Genomic DNA, 16,358 nt, shown 5'->3' on the forward strand with positions numbered 1-16,358 from the left:
TTGGAGCTGAATGATTAGACGTCGTCAGCGGCGCCCGGGCACCTCTTGTTCTGCACCGGGGCGCTGATACCGCCCCATTCTCCTGTCAAGTGTCACCGCCGCAGAGAGCAGAAACACATACAGTAGTGTAACAGGACAAGACGTCCGCCCACCCCCAGCAGAGGGGGAAGCGCAGCAGGGGTAGACGGGCTCCAAACAGCGGCGAAGACAAGAGGGGCTTTACGCTTACCTCTTTTAATGTTCCCCGCGTGTGTGCGCACGCATGTGTTTGCGTGCTCAAGTAGACACAATGTAACAGGACAAGCCGTTCACTTTAGCGATGATTAGTGGGCACGCGGGGAGCAAAATAGGAGAGAATAAAGCGCATCCTACTGTGTGCGGAAATGAAGGGTTTTCTGCACCGAGTGTCACACACAAGCGGGCGCACGCGCACACGCACGGTGGCTTTTGTGTACTTAGCTCTTCGCTTTTTCAGACAGCTATTACTCCCGTTTGCTCGCACCGCAACAAACATGCACATGACAAATACAGGAGGACAATTGAGACGGTGCCTTTCAAATTGCCTGCGTTTACATGCAGTCTTGTGCGCATGCAGCACGCCACCGTATGTATTCACATCCTTTAATTTCATTCATTAGTAAAGAGCTGCTGTGTTTGTTTGCCAGTGCATTCATAACATAGTCGCTCTCGGGTTGCGTCCGGATAGTTTTCGGCAGAGTGTATCCAAATGTTGTGTTTTTCTTTCTTTTTATCTGAAGTTGTCTGTTCATAATATGGAGAATGGAATTTCGATGAGCGATAGTGTGTTCCTTTTTTTTTTTTTTTTTTGTTCATGGTTAATTGTTTAGCTGCAGTAGATGGGCGAAAATATCGAACACTTCTCAAAATGATACATAGTTGTCTGAAAACGCCAATAATAACAACATCTCGGCCTGTGTCAAAGAAGAAAAATGAACATGGAGTTGAGTAGAATTACGTTTACTTGTTTGTGTATAGGCTTGGCATACATCCGGAGGCACAATCTGGTACATTTTGATGTGAATCCAGATAAAAATACAGATAAAGGAATTTATTCGTACATTCATAAAGTACAAAACCAATAAACCGAGTAAAAAAATTAATTAATTTCAACTCATTCACTTCCAGGCATTTTCAGACCCTCTTTTACCCTAATGTTAAAAAAAAGAAAAAAAAGAAATATATACAAATAAATTCCTGGGATTGAATAGCTGGACTTTGAAAAGACAAATAAATCCGTCAATGGCAGTGAATAAGTTAATAATATGAAACATGATGGTATTGTTACCCCAACTCCAGAATCTGGAATAGTATGTTTGGATTTTTTTTTGTTTTAAATCAGTGAGTATGATATGGAAGGCTGGAGTATGATGGTAATCTAAAAGTGACTCACACAGCGATGTTGCATACGGGCAGTCTTGTGTCGTATGCGCAATAGTACATTGTGTTCTTTGGAACGCCGCTAAGCAGACAGTTACATCATTGACACAGTCTTGTCAACCTAACAACTTTGTTTGCTTAGAGCTCTTTTGCTGTAATCTCTCACCAGTGGTGAGTGATTTTTTTTTTTTTTTTTTTTTTGTGGTGGCGTTGGGTGGGTTGGGCGCACATACAAATCCACATGATGAGCATCTGTTGGGTACGGTTATTTTTGTTCTCCCCCGGCTTCTGACTGCCCAACAATGGGGGCTTAACCACTTTTGCCCTCCTTCCTTCCTCCCTCCGTGAATTCATTTTTAATGGGAGCGTGGCAAAGTCCTCTAAGAGAGACCACACGTCCCATTGAGCTCGACTCATTTTTACTCTGTCGCTCTCACTCCCTCACTTCTCGCCTCCTTCAATAATGGATGGCTGCTAGCCAGACGCACTCCTCCCTTTTTTATGATCCGCCTATACTCAGTCAAACCTCAGCAGGCCACACGTGTTGTCTCTTTTTACTCGAGTCGGTATGTTTGGGAGTTGCTTCCTTCCTTCCTTCTACCCCTCAGGTTTTGCTCTTCCTCCTCCACGTTTCCTGCACGTTTGCTAAAATGAGGAATGGAGGCAGATTATTTAAGGGGAATGACACTTGTTAGGGTTTTAGGGTTGTTTCATCAGGTGAATGATGAGCCGCCGCAATGACCGCGAGAGCGCGCGGGGATTATTGCGCAATACGGGCACGGGTGTTGTCTGGAGCCGACTAAACTGACAATATTACGTTATAATCCACAGGTCATCTCAAGGTCACTGGTGCCACACGCTGTGTCATTTGTTTCTCAAAGGAAAAAAAAAACATCACAACAGACCTATTGTTAAATAATCGAACAGAAGTCTGGCTGCAACGTTGAAAACAATCAAAACAGTCGTTCCAACCGTTGCCGTGTTTGACGACTGATTTTTTTTTTTGGGGGGTATTTTCAAACTGTTTTTCCCAAAGGAGAAATAAAGTTGAATCCAAATTGTAGGAGCAGCTTGGACAAACATCTTTTTGTTGTCTCTTACCATGATTATATGGATTAACAGACTTTTCATCAGTGTACAAAGGGAAGTGCCGTCGAAAGTTACTGTGGGGAAGTTTAAATGAATGGCTTGATGTAAAACTGAATGAATGTTGAGCACAGAAAACGCACCCTCCCGGCGCTTTTTCATTTTGCCCACTTGATCTTCCATTCATTTTCTGTAAGATTTATCCTCTGCGGGGTCATTGGGACGTTGCAGCCTATCCCAGCAGGAGGGTTAGCTAGAGTTCACCCGGGTCGGCTCGCCAAGAGTGACTTATAAGCCTTATTTCCACCGCACAGTACTTTTTCGTTCATGATCAAAATGTATCTTTGATGTATACTAACTTAGCTCGCTATATTTTCCGAGTAGTTTGCCCAACAATTCTTTTCAGCAGCGATAGGCATTCCGTCAATGGCGGACGCCCGTTTTGCTGACGATCGACTGATGGCGGGACACTTTTTAAAAATGCCGGACTGGTAAATGACGGAAGTGGGTTTCATCCGTCAGTGGAATCGTCACCAAACCGCAACCGTCAATGATGGACAATCAGGCCGTCACAGGCGGACGCCCGTTTTTACTGCCGTTTTTTTTGGGGGGGCGGAACCGACCGACAGCCCAACGGACTTCTGACGGACTGACGATTACAGTTTGGCTCGTCACGAAAAACGACGAACTGACGAATGACGGACGACGACAAAATCTTTGCTTTTCAGTATCCCTTTGTTGGGTTGTCTATCGCAGTGTTTACACTTGATGAGGGTTGGGGAGACCTCTCAAGTTTCCTCGCAGATTTGAGCCACGGCAAAGTTAAAGAACCGCCCGCGAGAGCGTTTCCCCGCTTGTTCAAGAGCTCGTAGTCAAACGATGGCCGCCGTTCGCCATGCTTCGCCGTCTAGTCCGATATAACGATGTCTAATTCCGCCTGGCTGCGGCCGCAGACGAAGGTCGCAAAAGCAGGATCACTTTTGAGAAGCGCGTGGGCTCCTGCACAAATTGGACAACGGCAGAGAAAGGCAACGCGCAGAGACAAGCAGGCACGCACAGTTGAGCCAGTGTTACCTCCTCTGGCCTCTCTTGGCTGACTGTGCCATGCCATGTCGTGCCGATCCGTGTGTTGTGATGCGTGCTCGAGTGGGGCTAACGGAAGCACATGTGTTGTCTGTTAACTCTGATTAATGTAACAGACTCCCCCTTCGCTCTCTACCTCTTTTTTTTTTTTTTTTTTTCACTGCTGCCCTGCTGTCCTGCCTTTACCCCGCCTGTCTACAAACAGTCTGCGGTGCAAAGTTGAAGCCCAACAATGTGCCCATTATAGGGTTTTTTTTTTTTTTTTATGGTAGTGTCTGTCTGGTGGATAATTTTATTTCTTGAAATAAATAAATAAGATAGCCAGCGAATCCAGTTAAGATTCCTCATATGGGAGGGTTACAATATTATTCAGTTGTCGGTTGTCTTTTCCGCAGGTGGGGACTCAAATCTCATTTTTGTACGCAGAATGTCATTAGTTGGGATTTTTATAGCGAGCTCTTGAGAATCAATTCCCAGTATTTTGATTCCTAGGAATTGTTTATTTGCTTGTCTGGTGATTACGCTTATTGATTGTTGATGAGGTCGCTTAAAATGGCTTGTTCTTAGTTGTGATCGGCCTCCCGCCTGATGATCTCTCAAGGCACGCTTAACGTGCCGCGGCACACTGGTTGGGAATCACCGGCTTAGTCTGTAAGTGACTTGGCTTGAGGGCCGAAGCATCACAGGCAGGAGACTGGCGGTCTACTAATTGCTTTGCCGACCAAAATATACAAACCCCGATTCCAATCAAGTTTGGAGGTTGTGTAAAATCCACCGGGACTTTCCTCATGAGCACTTGGAGCGTTGTTAAAAAGAGCCGATGCTTAGCAGCTGCTATCACATCTCGATCAGCTGTCTTTCTTAAGGCCTCCGCGGCGCGGCCAAATTGTCAGTGTTCTAAGATGGGTTCTTCTAGAATCCACTCCGAACCAGAACCGTTTCAAATGTGTCATTTGTAACCCAGCATCGCAAAATGAAGTCGATTCTGATATATGAGGCAAGAATGTTTCAGTAGGTCAAACTTCTACTACCTCTTTCATCTGGGCCAAGACAAATTTAAAGGTCACTGAAAAATGTTGGCAGGTGAAAAATGGCCCAAAAGTTCTGACCGAAAAACTTTTACTGATGGGGGGAAAAAAAAAAAAAAAAAATATATATATATATATATATATATATATATATATATATATATATATATATATATATATATATATATATAAATATAAATAAATAAAACCAGAAAAAAATTATAAAAATATATATATGTTTATATACGCACACATGTGGCTATCTTTGAGGTTCAGTTGTCCAGAAAAGCACCATGTAAATCTGTGATTTATTCAATAAATGAATTATTCGTAATATAAATTATTATTATCATTACAACTCAATACAACCCGGAGCAAAAATAGTTGACATAGTTTTATTCATCCCATTTCAACACTGAATATGAAGACACATCGTCATGAAGCGACACAGACAGTCCTCTGGCTGCTCTTCTTGATCCGTGTTTGTTGTTGCGTGTGCCATGCCGTGCCGTGCCCTTTTGTTAGCGTGTCATGCGATGCACGACCACCAGGCGCTGGTCAAAGCGGCAAAAGGTAATTCTTTACTCGCCTCTGCACTTTCCCTGTGTGAGCTCTGCAGAATTGTCAACTCGCCCTGTTGCGACTACACTAATATCACCCGCCGCTAGCATCACATATTGAGGTTGCGCAAGTGCACTATAGAACCCTTCTTCTCTTTTACTTGCATTCCTAAATTCCGCCTTTGTACTTTCCTCCTCGTATAACTTATTATACTGCACGCTACACACTTGCGTACCGTCTTGTTGCGTACACACACACCTCATGTCATGTCATGTGTGTTGCGGGGTCCAGATGAGTGGAATCTCAGCGTCGGCTCTCGCTACACTGAGCACCACGGGGAGTCTTCATTCGTTGCAAAAATCAACAAAGCCGCTGTCACGAAGTGCCATCTCGATCACAGGCGCAGGCACACGCACACATGCACATCTAAGACCGCACATGCGCCCAGGCGTCCAAGCGCGCGCCCACCACTCCACGCGGAAAGGCGAAAAGGACAAAGGAAAAAAAAAAACAACAACAACAAAAAAACGAAAGTGGTGCTCAGGCGCGCACGCATAGTGACAAAAATGCTCTGGTTTTGACACGCAAAGATAAGTGCACAGCTGGACAACGAAGAGGGCACACTTGATAAGTCCTCACACGCAGCCACAGTCCGAAAAAGAAAATGATTTCAAAAAAATTAGGAAAAAACCCCCCAAAAAAACAAGGATAAGTCCCTTAACGACTTAATCCCATCTTAAACGCTCGCGTGATCTATCGTGTCTGTGATTTTTGCCGACAGCGAGGAGAGGGGTGAAGTGACGGCTAAGCAGATCGAGAGAAACCATTTGAGAGATTGAATGAGAGGGGGCGAATGTTTGAAAGAGTTTAAAAGGACCCAGGTATGATTTGCGGCTTTTTCGCTACATATCAATTGCCCCCCCCCCCCCCCCCCCTTCTCTAAATCCACCACCCGTTATTATATCACTTGATTAAACCTAATCCTAATGTCTCTAATTCTCCCGGCACATTAGAAAATGCGCCTCGTTCTCTTCCCTCACATCTCCGAACACATTTCATTGCGCGCTCCGTTTTGCTTCACCGGCTTTGAGTCACTGTAGCTGTCCACACAGTCTTCTGTCCGTTATTAAAAGCCTCGACTTTCCACTTTCCACTTCTCTGATGTGTGTAACAAATAGATAAACACCGATGGTGTTTACTTACCGGACCAGGCGGTTTTTAAGCGCCGGGAATTCAAGCAAAAACAATCACTCCAATAAAAACAATTGCGAGGAAAGACTGGGAAATAAATCATAAAACGGAAAAAATAATCGAGTACTCGCACTTGATAACAAGCGACGGGCGGGGAGGGATTTTCCGGCGTGCGTTTGGGAGGCGAGCATCGTCACGTGGTCTGATTTCCCATGTTCGTCCGTATCATTGTCGATTTCGGTCGTATTGAAGAGCCGTGACAAAGACGATCGCTCCTTTCCTCTTTGCCGGCGTATGTGGGGGCATCACAAAAAGCCAAACAAAAAGCGACAAAATCAAGCATCGCTTGTCGTCATTTACATTCTGGGATAAAAACTGCATTTCTACTGAATGCGGCTGTTGATGCGAAACTATTCCTCAAATTGGGTTTGCCAGCGGTTGCACGCATGTTCGGTCCGTTTTTGGTCAGACACTTTGTTCACGGAACGCATGTTTGGGTGTACTGTAGTTGGCCGGGGGGGGGGGGGGGGGGGCGTTTATAATAACGCGTATCCATGTGTGTGTCTGGTGTCTGAGCATATATGTGCTCATGACAGTGACCCACTTCTGGTGTTTTGATGAGCCAGATGGATCACGGCATCTGCAGGCGAGGAGGCGGAGGTGGGGCAACAGAGAGACGCGGGAAGGAGAGGAGACAAAGGGGGGAAAAAAAAAAAAAAAAAAAAAGAGGAGGAAGAGGGACGCAGAGGGGCCACGAGCGATAACGCGCCGGGGACCGCGCAGCCAGCTTTTCTCCCGTGTGAGCTCTACCTGACGACGAGCGCAGACCTTGCGGACGGACGCGGGCAGACAGTCAGGGACTTGAAAAGGCATCGTGTAAATTAATGATGTTTTTCGTTCTGGCAGTAGACCAAGTACCGACAGAAAGCACCCATTCCGTGAACACCCCCCCCCCCCCTTGCCCCCCCCCCTTGCCCCCCCCCCCCCCGTGCCTAAATGTCTCACATCAGGCGAGGGGTAATATCAGCATGTTTAATTGATGGTGCGTGGAGGCATTGTGGCGAGAACATGGATTCTGGAGTGGGCCCAAGTGCCTGCGCACGCACACTTTGACGGCATACAAACACGCGTGCACAAACATACACATGCATCACGTATGTACAGACGTATGGATGCTATGTTACGATTATAGCTTCAGGCTGGCGATACGCTTTGACTTGTAGACTGTTTACTCAGTGATGAGGCTCTTTGTCGATGCTTAAAATGGTATCAACAAGCATTTGGCTCAGTTACAGAACAAAACATGGACCGATTTTTTTTTTTTTTTTTCACTCCTTCCTCGAATTCAGCTTTCAATCTAACGCAATGACTGCATTCGGAAATAGACTTACTCACTTTTGCATATGGATCGGTCAACACCAGAGACGGGCATTCCATCCCAGGGACGGAACGGTCCGTCTGGCCGACTCGGACGGAGGACGAGAAGTTTTTTTTTTTGTAAAAAGGATGGACTAAGCAAGGCCGGAAGTGGAATTTCACTGACTACTGACAGAAACACGCCCAGCCCGTCTTGCGTGTCCGCCAATACACTACTTCGGACCGAATGCGAATGCGTGTTCACCGTGTTTGTATACGGGAGGGAGAGACTTCGCTTTGTAAAAAAAAACTTTACACATCGCCAGTCAGCTCAAGTGACCGATGATGGTTGTGTTGACAGTTAAACACTTGTAAACAATTCAATCCTCTCTCCCATGGCGTCATGCACAAATATTTTTTTTTTAGGTCGCGAGTGCTGGTGAAATGTAAGGACGGAAGCACTTTATGGTCAGTTTTCACCTTGACAAATTCTGCAAGCAAACAATGTTTTGTTGTTTGTTTGTTTGTTTGTTTTTCCTCCCCAAAACGCTTTGCCTTTCGGCCTTCAAAGGTCTTTCAACGCGCACTGGACATGACTGTCATCTGGAACACCCAACGTGAAAGGGTGCGCTTCAAAATAAAGGACAGGAGGCACCATGCGCATTTCCATACCGTACGTGTTTGGAACGTTCACGTTTCAAAGTGCTTTATGGCAACTCTCCAGCGGTTTAATGGAGTCCGTGAAAAGAGAATTAGAGCACAAAGGGCCACCGGCGTGACATGTGCACCAGAGGACAAAGCGATACGGTGTGCAGACGGCAAGCATCAATTGGCTGCTGACATGAGTCGATGGACAGCAAAAACCTTTTTCCTCATATCTCCCGAGTACTCATTTCTTCTTCTCTCACGCCCTTGATGACCTCATCGATGTGTCTTGCGCGAGGGTGTGTGCCGGCATCTGCGGAGGCCCACCGCCTGGAAAAATCCGGGCGGGCTGGAATATTTCTCTCACTTCGCACAATCCTCCTGTCCCGACACATCGTATATTCAAAATGAAATGGCGATCTGAATAATATGAAGTTCCGATCTTCCTTAGACAACCACAATTATGCCATTCTTAATATTCAATCAAATGGAAAAAAAAACCACAACGAAACTCAAATAAAAAAATAAAAAAAATAATAATTTACTCAAAATGTATGAGTACATATTTTTTCAGGAATCTCAGTGTGCACACCCAGGCCCACCCGTGGCTCCGCCCCTGGTGTGCGGAATGGCTCGATTAGTGGTTTGAGCGCTAAGTGACTGTGTCAGTACATCGGGCAGGGGGTCCCCTTATGGGGCCAAGGCCAGTCACGGGATCGCACAACCTCCTGGTGGCGCAGACATTCCGCCCGCGGGCTTGGTGCGCGAGTGTTCGTGTCACATGTTGGCGAGTATGTGGCTCCCCCTTGTTCGTCCGCAGATGTTTATGCGATGAAAAGTTGTCCTTAATTGCATGTGTCTCTTGTTTGCGTCTCTTGTCTGCGCGTGTGTGTGTGTTTCAGTCTGCCGTGTGTAAAATACCCTTCTGCCGCATTGCCAGTTACTGTACACGATTGTGTTAAAGCTTGTCTGCTCCGTGCTTTTTTTATTTATTTATTTATTTATTTATTTATTTATTTATTTTTTGGGTGAGCGTGTGTGTTTGTGACTGTGCAGCGGGCATATCTTAGGCACGATTCGGCCCTCGGGTCACTCCAATGTTCTGTATTTTTCGTCCCCTTGTTGTCTGTCTTCATAACGACATCACTTGCGTGAAGAACCGTCCCACCACACAGATTTACATGCATAAGCATTTTTCGGCGGGCTTCATTCACCACTAATAAACACTGTTCCACTCACACAAATAGACACTGAGTTTTTGCTGTATCTATACCCGCAGGAACCATGAGGACATCTGCACAATAAACACTAAACTCCCCCCCTGAGTCCCAAATTTTGCTCACACTTGCACGCACTCGCTCTCTTTTCCTGCTGCTCGCTCCATCTCTTCCCTGTAACATACAGTACATGCTCTCTTCAACCGATTCCAAATATTTCATATGATTGGGTGCTGATTGGCTAACACTTGGGGGTGGGATGCACACAGGTGGACGCAATAACCATTGATGAGACAAAAAAAAAAAAACGCAGCTATTGCCATGTAACATTCACTCGCAGCAGAAAATTTCCTCTCAGAGTGTAAATTGAAGTTCTCCTTGATGGACAATTGAGGGATTCCATTTTCTAAATGACTTTATTCAGCAGATGCAGCTATTTCTATCCTGTCTACATGCACAGCGGTGGAAATATAGGCCAGATCGGGGTTGACAATTTCAAAACATCACGACATAGTAATCTGAACTCTACTGCTTTGTTGACAAAACGGACACACACAAAAAAAAAAAAAAAAAACACCAGGCATTTTCATATCTTAAAGAGGAGGTCAACCCAAACATGTTTTTCTCAAAAATATGTTCTATGCAAACAAGGCATTCTGAATAAGGCGTTTGTGGAATACGTGTTAATCCACTCGTTTTTAGCCATCTCTGGGGGCGGCCATTTTGTCACTTTATGTCGACTGGAAATGACATCACTACTACTCAGGGCTCAGGTAACAAGCAATCACGGCTGACCTGTCTTCAGAAGCTGAGCCCTGATTGGTCGTTACCTGAGCCCTGAGCAGTAGTGATGTCATTTTCAGTCGACAGAAGTGACAAAATGGCCGCTCCCCGAGATGGGTAAAAATGGGTGGATTTTGCTGCTTAACTCTGTTTCAAACTCGTGGGCCTGTTGGGAACATTTTCTTGAAAAAAATGTGTTTGGGTTGATTTCCACTTTAACATCCTAATGCAAAAAGATAGCAAGATAAAAGCACAAATCTCTGTGGAAAATCTATTTTCAGTCAAATGGATTTGAAGTGTTCAGAACTGTCTTCTACCCTCTATTGATCCGTCATTGTCACACAAGGCCGTCCTGTCGCTGTCCCAAATATGTGAGGCAGATGCGCTCTGCCACTTGACCTGATATGAAGAGACAAGATGCTAACACAAGTTGAGGGAAACGAATGCATCCCCTGTCAATCATTTGTCAGGTTAATCGGACTTTCGGATGATGCTTGTGTATTACACTTCATTGTCCCGCCATTCATTCCGATCTCTTTTTTTTTTTTTTAACAGTGAATTGTTCGAGCTAAGCAAAAACGGGGGAAGTAAAGAGAGGAAATATTTCAAAGGATGCCTTGCATTCTGTCCGAAAAATAAATATGTCTGTTTCAGATTTGATAACAGGGCCTGTTAATCGAGTCTTTTATGTGCATAATCGATTGAAGGGAAGTCAAGAACAACAGCGGAAAATGACTTCCCCATCGTTTTGAAGATATTTTTTAAAAGAAAGAACGTTAAATCCCTGCCCTCCCATAGTTGTTGTGTATATGTGTATTGTTGTGACTTTGTGCAGTTACTGCAGCGTAATCTATACCTCATTTTCCAGAAAAGGCCCCGGAAGAGGCACTAGAAGTGAGCAGACCGGAGTGGGCGCACGGGGCCTTGAAATCGAGCTCCAGAAACTGGGAGTTTGAGGAAGTGGCGTGAAGAGCCGCTCGAAGACGAAGCGAAGGGAGGGAGGACATTTCTGCGCGACGCACTTCAAAAGGCCAACTTAGAGCAGCTGAGGAAATGCCTCAGACAGCAGGACGACAGGTGAGCTTTATGTGTTTGTCCTTATTTTCCATCTCCTGGTGCGAAATAATCTCCCAACACCAGGCTTTTTTTGTTGGCCAATTACACCGCGGGTCACGCGGCTATCAGGAAAACACGCAAACGCCAGCTCAAATAATGACGCCACAGTTATACAAAACACGGCATCGTCCGAGTTCAAACTTATTGTACTCTCCTTATTTCTCCACGCAGATAGCTCATAGCGTACGTTTCTGCGCGGGGTATGATTCCAACGAGCAGCTTTTCCGTCTGTTTTTGAAAAATCATTCTTCTCATTTTGATTAGAAATACATCACCTGCTGGCGAAGCTTTATCGCATTTCACGGCTCCTTCGACGGAATAGCGAACGAATAAAAACACTCTACAATGGCAAAGAACAAAACAATCAACTGTCGGCCTTCATCGTCTACCGATGTAAATCCTGTTGAGCATCTGTGAAAGGTGCTGAAACATGCAGTCCGGACAAGGCGCCCTTCCAACCTGAGACAGCTGGAGCCGTTTACTCAGAAGGAGTGGGCCAAAACAAATACCCGTGGACAGGTTGAGGCGTCCAATTGAAAATTACACAAAGTGCTCGATTGCAGTCATTGCTTCAAGAGTTCGTGCAGGAACAAATATATGAATAAGGGTGCCGTCATATTTGTCCAGGCCGGTTCTTATTTTTTGTAAAAACTGGCGATGAATACTTTTGTCAGTTTCAAATGAGTTTAATGACCATTGGGAGGTTTTCTTTTTTTGAAGTGAAGGGTAACAAACATGCTATAAAAAATAGACTGGACAAATGTATTATTTTCAAATTTCCTTAATTAGTATTTTAAAAAAAAAACAACAACAACTATATACTCTGAATTAAAACATTGGTGATACAGTGCAGTTGTTGACCATGCAACACAGATGTAAAGCAGTTCTCACACTCGAAAAACACTCTAAAAAATGAACACGTTTGGGTTCAAAAATTTGACCCAACCTTCTGGGTTGTTCATGCAGAAAACAGCCCAAAGAATTGGTAGTTTTGTACAAAACAACCCATAAAATTGGACTTTTTTGTACAAAACAGCACAAAAAAGTGCATCATATTGACCCGATGAGTGGATCGGTCCATTTTGGACCCCAAATCGCGTTATTTTTTAACCCAACTCTTTTTAGAGTGCAGGAACTGATACTTTGCCTTCGTGCGAGAAAAATAATCAATTTGTACATTTTCAACCATTCCTGCTTTCTTTGCTTTCTGTAAAGGAAAAACGCATTTGATACACTTCTCTTCATGATTTGATTTAGAATCGAATCCATGATCCTACCAATGCATTTTTTTTTTTTCATAAATTGCATTATATTACTCACTTTACTCATCAAATTCACACTCTATTATCAGGATTTGGGGCTTTATCTGTGCTTACAAACGCACTGCTAAAATTCAGAAATGAAATAATAAAATTCACTTCTGTACATGTAAAGGATTTAGGGGAGAAAATCAACTGTTGTTAGGCCCATCCACCCCCCACCCCCGGCCTTCGTTGTTGACTCATTTGGTCTGTGAAGTTGGAAGGCTACTGTACATGCTGTTGTCATGTGTATGGTCGTCTGGCTGGGCCAATCCACTATGTGCCGTAACGTAAGCTGATTATTTCTCCTGTACGCTCGCTGCCTCTCCATTGAGCCTAAAGCACATGCAAACGCACAAACAAACACATGGTGTGCACAGTTGTGCTTTGGGGCCAAGCACAGGTCAGCATGTCAAAGTGCAGCCAGAGATAATGATGCATGCTACAGTGATGTGTGAGAGAGCAGCATGGGCTGACATTAGCAGTCGCTCTCACATGTGCTTACTTTGGAGGTAATTTGTAATTTCACACAGCCGCAATGAATCCAGCAAGGGGGATCAACTACCAATCTTAGAAATAGACTTGCTGCGCTTAATGCACTCCGAATTTGTATTTTATTTGCGGATGGTTGTTTTTAAAGGGTTTTGAAATTGTTTTTTTTTTTTCGCACGATACTTTTTGTGACCTTTTTTTAAATTTTGCACCCGCTAAACGTTTTCTCGTATTATTTCTGCAATTGTTAATAACACACATTACACAATAAAACGAAATACAGATAGATTTGCATTTCTCATGCTAAATCTGTAATTTTTCATTTTTTCTGCAACCCTCGTGAATCTGTTTTTTCTTGCGCTTGGAAAAGATTTGACTGGACTCTTCCGCTTTTATTGGGCTATATTTTTATGGCAATACGATGAGAGAAATTTTTTCGTATGGTCACATTTCGTATATTTCGTTTTCGTATGGTTGCTGCACACGGGTTCTTTGGTTAAAATGTTAACTCATTCACTGCCAGACATTTTCAGACCTCTTTTACCCTAACATTTGAAAAAAATTATAAATAAAAAAAATATTTTAAAAATATTTTTAAAAAATGGCTGTACTGTGAAAAGACGAGCAAATCCGTCAATGGCAGTGAATGAGTTAATGATGCACCATAAATGTTTTTCTTCTATCATCACAAATGGGATGCATCACGATACAGTTGCAATTACCCTTGGCATGTCCACACATGCCAAGTGAAAAGATGCTGTCCATTTGAGCGTTGGGTGACAGTGATGAATACTTCCTCCTGGAGGGTAACGGCGGGAACAGAGGGTGACAATGTGCTCTATGCTGGGCGTGTGGCTCATGCGAGAGCCAATTTATCGGTGTGATGGATGCGGGATACGAAAAAGCCATGGACTGCGGTTTCCTCTGACACCTGCACCTCCACCTGTTTGCCCCTGAGCGCCGTCAGTCAAGTTGGTGGAAATAGACAATGAACAAAGCGACTAGCGAGCGAGCGAGCGAGGGAGAGAGACAGCATGCATGTGGGTGATAATGAGGATGCTCCAAATAGCTGCCCGCACAGCAGGATCGTGACTCTTGTTATGGGAGATGTGCTTATAATTGATGACGGTCCCGTTCCCCTTTTGAGATGATATTTTGAGACATGACGTAATTGTACGTCACCAAGGAAACCCGTGGACTATCGTCGTCCGTCCAACATATCTGCCCCCGCCGCCGTTTTTTTTTTTTTTTTTTAATAGAACGCAAGTCCCGGTTTTATTTGGATCATGCTCAATTTTATGTCAACACTTGAGCCGTCAACACGGGCTAAATATGGCATCTTTTTTTATCTTTGACCCTTTTTTTTCTGCAAAAGGGGTCGTGGAGTGATGCGGCGCAGCTCTTCAGCAAACACAAAAAGCATATTCCTAAATTGAAATTAAAATCAAAATCAAGACTGAGTATTATCATTGCTATTTTAGAGGGAGGAGAAAGCAAATGAGTTGTGTTGAAAAAAAAATCATTTTCTGCATCCTACAGTTGCTCTGTAGGAGACAATATATTTCAAGTTTAAAGTAGACAATTATTTTTTTTCTTGGCATTGAGCAGACTGTTAGAAGCCGTTGGGGCATTTAACAAAATGTGTTCAATTTCAGTGAATCGGTTATTGCGGCCCTCCCAAGTTAATAGTGAAATGTCAAAACAATAAATTGTGTTCTCAACTATTATTTGAAAAAGGAAAAAAAAAAAAGCTGCTTAGTGTACATTCTGATCTTCTTGTTTTATTATTATTGTCAACAAACCACGTTGTCATGAGCAGCCGGGACAGCGGATGGCATTTGCGCATCAAGTTCTCTTTACGGTGTCATGTGACAAGATGCATGACGATGGCACTTTGGACTGGCAGTTTTGTGCTACAAGAATCATATTTGTATTCCTTTATTTAGAAATATCCCGAAAGTCAGCAATAAATTGCAATTGGGTCACCGTTAATGGGGAAGTCAACCCAAACGTATTTTTTTTTCAAGAATGCCCATGACTTGAAACTTGGCATTCTGATTAATATTGTGTTTGAGTTAAAGGGGAAGTCAATCCAAACATATTTTTTCAAGAATATATTCTATGTAAGCCCACTAGCTGGAACGAGTCATTCTGATAAATATTGCATTTGTGGAATAAGAGTGAATCCACCCGATTTTAGCCATCTCTGGGGGCGGCCATTTTGTCACTTCTGTCGACTGAAAATGACATCACAGTTGCTCAGGGCTCAGATAGCGACCAATCATAGCTTAGCTTCAGAAAACAGGTAAGCCGTGATTGGTCGTCACCTGAGCCCTGAGGGTCTGTAATGTCATTTTTATTTGACATAAGTGACAAAATGGCCGCCCCTTGAGATGGCTAAAAAAGGGGTGCATTTTGCTGCTTTACTCACATTGCACAAACGCAATATTAATCAGAATGCCGAGTTTCAACTAGTGGGCCTGCTGGGAACATATTATTGAAAAAAATGTGTTTGGGTTACCTTCCCCTTTAAGCAACAAAATCCATCCGTTTTTAGCCATCTCCGTGGACGGCCATTTTGTCACTTCTGTCGACTGAAAATGACATCACACACCCTCAGGGCTCAGATAACGACCAATCATAGCTCGGCTTCAGAAAACAGGTGAGCCGCGATTGGTCGTTACCTGAACCCCGCGCAACTGTGATGTCATTTTCAGTCGACAGAAGCGACAAAATGGCCGCCCCCCGGAGAGGGCTCAAAACAGGTGGATTTTGCTGCTTAACTCATATTTCATATTAATCATATTGCCTTGTTTCAACTAGTGGGCCTGCATAGAAGATATTCTTGAAAAAAATAGGTTTGGCCCGCCCCTTTAAGGCCACTTGTCAACGTCTGGTCAGTATATAGTGCACTTGAAATAGGAAATACAATCATTGTCTATTTTTTGACCAGTCCTAGATAAACTCATTAATAGCAAATGAACATCTTATCCAACAGGAGACAGACTTGTTGAAACTTACTTAGTTTATATGCGTCGTTTTGAGACTGAGACTGCAAAATTCAGTCTCCTAGCTTCCCTTTTGACGGTTGGTTATCGTCT

The 16,358-nt window shown here is 43.9% G+C and overlaps 1 long non-coding RNA gene across 2 annotated transcripts in view; it reads left to right on the top strand.

Annotated features, from left to right (window-relative positions):
* The window catches only part of LOC147144465 (uncharacterized), a 73,759-nt gene that overhangs the window by 17,353 nt on the left and 40,048 nt on the right, over positions 1 to 16,358 (top strand). For both annotated transcript variants that reach the window (XR_015087386.1, XR_015087385.1), the window contains exon 4: positions 11,217 to 11,425. This is a non-coding gene — a long non-coding RNA (uncharacterized LOC147144465). The remainder of the gene's footprint in view (positions 1 to 11,216; positions 11,426 to 16,358) is intronic.

The sequence above is a fragment of the Filicampus tigris genome, chromosome 7 (assembly GCF_054856515.1).
Source record: "Filicampus tigris isolate MCC_2025a chromosome 7, RoL_Ftig_1.0, whole genome shotgun sequence".
Taxonomy (NCBI): Eukaryota; Metazoa; Chordata; class Actinopteri; order Syngnathiformes; family Syngnathidae; genus Filicampus; species Filicampus tigris.